The sequence below is a fragment of the Monodon monoceros genome, unplaced genomic scaffold (assembly GCF_005190385.1).
Source record: "Monodon monoceros isolate NGI ecotype Baffin Bay Population unplaced genomic scaffold, NGI_Narwhal_1 Super_Scaffold_4, whole genome shotgun sequence".
Taxonomy (NCBI): domain Eukaryota; kingdom Metazoa; phylum Chordata; class Mammalia; order Artiodactyla; family Monodontidae; genus Monodon; species Monodon monoceros.
The window spans coordinates 31605542-31610517 of NW_021703781.1; the positions used below are offsets into that span (position 1 = coordinate 31605542).

The following is a 4976-nucleotide window of genomic DNA, read 5'->3' on the forward strand; positions in this document are numbered from 1 at the left end:
AGAGAGAGAGAGAGAGAGAGAGAGAGAGAGAGAGAGAGAGAGAGAGATGTGTGTTGTGTTTCCATTTGGATGGTTTGTCTTTATTTCAGTAGACCAATCTCCTCTCCCCTGCAAAAATAGAAGAAAAGACACAGAAAGTCACAGGAAGAGGAGAAGTGCCAGAGGGGGAAATACACTAGTCCACACGGGGGGCAGAGCAGCTATAGCCAGCCTACTTCTCCTCTTATCTCTCTGGTGGGTCGTGGCAGCCTTTTCAAGCTTAAACTCCACGGTGATGTTAGAGGCAACGTTTCTAAAGGCCATGGAAATGCTTGATATCCACTTAAGTCAAACATATTGAGAGACCTCAGTGGCACTTTGCACACCACCATCTTCCACTGCATGTAGTCCTTTTGGCCCTGGGAACTATGCATGTACAGCAGCAAGTATTGGGCTGGCCAAAAAGTTCGTTCGGGTTTGTCCATAAGATGTTACGAACACGCGAACGAACTTTTTGGCCAGCCCAATATTTTTTTTTTGTTTGGCTCACACTGGCAGCTGTTTGCATACAGGACCTTGCACATCTCCCAGCAGACTCCATGTGCTTGTGATACTTCATACTCCATGTAAAGTAGAGTGGGCACCACTTAGCCTCTTGAAATTCTTTTATCATTGCTTCTGCTGCCCACCAGGTGAAGTTTGAGAGTCTCCACTAGTTCTTCTGGCCCTGACTGTTGCCAGAGGGAGAGGCTCGGGTCTTCCCACAGGGCAAATTCTGCTGGTTGTGTATATGTCAGAGCTGTTCAGCTTGGAAGGAATTTCCTGTCTGGGGCTCCACCATTGTGGGAAGCCACAGGGACATGCTGACGGGGCAGTGCCGAGGCACCTCGCCATTGCTGTCTGTGAGGCAGCACCCAGAGGCTTGGCTGGGCTGCACCAAGGCTGTCATGGGTTTCTAGTGCAGGCAGGGCAAAGGCTGGGTCAATTGCAGCAGAAGCAGAAGCTGGTGGAGGCCCCAGAACCTAGCCTGGTCAGGCTCTTTTCTTTCTGGTGGAAGCTGGCCCTCTCCAAAAATGGGGAATTCCTGTTTTGATTTCTGCTGGTGGAGAGGCCACTCTTTGTGTAGGGAACAGGAGTTATTTTCTTCTTTGCCAAGACAATCAGAGAGGTGGCAGGCAAGTTGACTGTGCTGCTAGCATTTTGTTCTGGTTCCTGGCCATCTGAAGGCTGCTGATTTTCTGCACTGCTACTCTGAGTATTCTGAGAATTAGAGATGGAAATGGCAGGACCAGCATTATTGCTGACACCCCACTGGTTGGGGTTGGCAGAGACTATTCTGTACCTTGTGAGATGGGAAAGGACTGCTGCTGTTGGTCAGATTAGGTAAAGGCTGGGGCCTCAGGGCGATAGTACAGCCCTTCAATTCTATGCTCTTGTGTCCCAGGAGCTGATGGGCGGCCATCACCTCGAACTTCTGGCCCATCAGTGAGTACTTGATCTCTTCTTGTGTGTAACCTATTGACACCATCAACTCTGGGGGGTCTTTGTAGTCAGAGAGCAGTTCCACATAAGGCTTTAGTTCATTGTTATGACCCAAATTCATCCATGAAGCTTTCATAATTTGATCAAAAGTGCCTCTCTTGCTGGGAGTGCTTCTCTTGGTGGAACTGAGAATGAGAAATTTCTTGAGCAGGTTTTCACACTCCATGGACAAGTAGAAGGGAATATGGTATATTTCACTCAGTAACTTCTCCCATGGCTTCTTGAGATAAGAAGGCAGGGATCAGATGACCCCTGCATATAGGATGACTCTCAGCCTCCACACCTCCCACACGGGTCTATCTTAAATTTTTCCCTGGAGTAGTTCTGGGGCAGCAAAATTCCTGCCACAGAAGTTACGTAGCTGTTTGCCAAAGGTGAATTTGTTGCTGAAACCAGAGTCTACAATCTTGATGTCCATGTCAGCATCCGAGAGCAGGTTTTCTGCCTTTCAGTCTCTATAAACAACCCACTTCTGTTGGCAGCACTGCACAACAGATACTTTCTGGTGGAATTTTCTTCAAGCCTCTTTTCCTTTCATGTGCCATGAGCTACTAGGTAATCAAACACATCTCTTCCACTAGCATATTCCATGATGAGGTAGAATGTTTTCTCAGTCTTGAGATTAAATAGCCTTTCCTCTCTTGGTGAAAATAAACCCTGAATTTTCTAAAGTTTAGTACTGAGATTCATACTCACTGTCAATTCACTCTCAGAAATACATAACCTGAAGTTATATAAAAATAGAGCCTAGGAATTTCAATATTTATCTTGAAGTGGCAGATTTATAATCCACATAAGAAAGTGCTTAATTTCCCTCTAGTTATTTGTATCCAATAGTTTTTAGAGCATTTGCTACGTACACAAACAATCACCATTGGTGGTAGTGTAAACTGGTGTAAATATCTTTCAGTGGGGATTTCACAGCATCTATGAAATTAAAACATGCATGTGCTTTTAACTTACAGTTCCATTTTTATAAATCTATTATACTTATATGGACACATATGGAAACGCTTATATGGACACAAAGATATGTGTGCAGGGATGATCACAGCAGCATTATTTATAATAATGAAAAATATTTATAATGATGAAGAACATGAGCTAAGATGAATGTCCATCCATAGAGAGATGACAAATTATCCACGGTACATTCATACTTTGCTTAATGGATTCCTATCATTTTGCTCATCCAGATAACTTTTATCCTTGTAATATTTGTTTAGAGATGTGGAGAGACCATTATTGAAACCACACCCAGTTCCTGCTCCCAACAATGTGGTTTAAGATGGAAATTGGCATATTTTAATTTCTCTGTCTGTAGGCCAACAATTACCCAATGTTCCAGACTTGGGTAATTGAACAAGGATGTGACAGTCATAATTCCCCGGACTTTTACATACAGTTGATTGAGCCAGAGATGGATACCTAACCCAAGCTGAATCAGTTAAAGTCATGCCATAGATTTTTTTTGAAGTGGAAATAAAAAAGGGAACCTGGGAATTTTTTGGTAACCTCATTCCCCTTCCTGTAGAAATTATTAGCTTTGCAATGAGAGAGACAATCCAGCTGGCAATATGCAAGAATCTGAGTTTAGAGAAGAGTGTACAAAATTTTGATTTCAGGAAATGAGGCCCAGCTCCACCTTCTGATACTATAGTTTAATTATTTAATCCTTCTTTGCAATTCGTGAACCAATAATTTTTGTTTTGATGTTATATTGGTGAGTAAAAAGGCACATTTCATAACAACATGAATAATTTGGTATAATTTTTATAAGCCTTACACCTTATTTGTATATGAATCTAAAAATCATCATATAAGACACAGAGCAAAGTATTGACAGTGATTTACCCTTGTAGTGGGCAAAAAGAGAGGGAAACATTTTTGTTTTTACATTGTATACTTTTATACTGACTAGCATTTTAACAGTTAACTCTATTAGTTTTATAGTTGAAAAATAATTTTAAAATCCCATCAACTAAAAACTTCGAGGAAGAGTATATGAAGAAAAACAAACAAGTGCCTTGCACCACTCACTCTTGAATATTCTGATGCCGAGGGCACCTGCATTCACTGGTTTCACACTGAAGCCAGTAGAGAATCGTAATTGCTTGTGATAGAAAGCCAGAGTTGTGGAGTGTTTTCCCAACTCACAAATGCCTAATTTATGAACATCTGGCAGGTAAAGAGAAAGCTGCTAGCCCAGGCTAACTTGCCAGGAGACAGCATAGCAGAGTGAGAAATGCTTCAGGTTTGCATTTTGAATTGTGACCTTCTGTTTACTAGCTAACGAAGTGAGTTATTTAGCCTTTCTGCACCTCTGTTCCTCATCAATAAAATGTGCTAACAGTGATTCTTAACTCATAAAATTGCTATGAAGTTTAGCAGAAATAGTGCATGACAAAGCCTGGCACATACAATGCACTCCCTCTATGCAAATGTTAGCCATCCGCGTTGTAGAAGGCAGAATGTCTTCTAGATGCTCAAGATTTCACTGCATCTCTGTATTTTTTCTCTAATGCAAAGCTTGCTATCTGTTACCAGGTACAGACAGCAAATCCCTTGGAATAATGATTTTCCTGTCATGGTGACAAATTTCGACATGTTCGAATCAATTTCTTCAGAATTAATTCTTGTCCCACATATCTGCACATCATTTGACTGGAGTACAGCTACACTTACATTCGTTAAGTTCATCACAATAAAAGCAGAGAGGTTGTTTTACTTCATCTTTGCCATTTCAAAAGTTCTAAGATTCATGTTTCTTTTTCACATAGTACAAATTCCTGAAGTCTGATATCCCTTCAAATCAATGGACTCTTTCAATATGCACCATCCAGGCAGCAGGCCAGGAGCTACTTGGGAGGTAGGGTGTTATTGCCTGAAATGTGCAGGCTTGGCCATAGCCATCCATTGTATCATGGCTCTATGTATTATTTACATTGCTAATACTAGATGCGTTGAGTTTAGTTGCCTTTTAAAATGTCCTCAAAAATAATACACGATGACTGAGCAGTGAAACAGACGATATTGTATATTCAAAGAATTACAGCATAGAGCAGCATGATATATATTAGAACTCTATATCTAAATACATCTAAAATAAAATTTCTAGGGCTTCCCTGGTGGTGCAGTGGTTAAGAATCCGCCTGCCAATGCCAGGGAACCAGGTTCCAGCCCTGGTCCAGGAAGATCCCACATGCCGTGGAGCAACTAAACCCGTGCGCCACAACTACTGAGCCTGCACTCCAGAGCCCATGAGCCACAACTACTGAGCCCACAGGCCACAGCTACTGAAGCCCACGTGCCTAGAGCCTGTGCTCTAAACAAGAGAAGCCACCGCAATGAGAATCCCACGCACTGCAACAAAGAGTAGCCCCTGCTCGCCGCAACTAGATAAAGCCCTCTCACAGCAATGAAGACACAACACAGCCAAAAGCGAAAAAATAAAT

At 42.1% G+C, this 4976-nt stretch overlaps 1 pseudogene; it reads right to left on the reverse strand.

Moving 5' to 3' along the window:
- Positions 1-138: 138 nt before the first annotated feature.
- On the reverse strand, positions 139-4128 carry LOC114908527 (annotated as a pseudogene).
- Between the last annotated feature and the right edge of the window lie 848 nt (positions 4129-4976).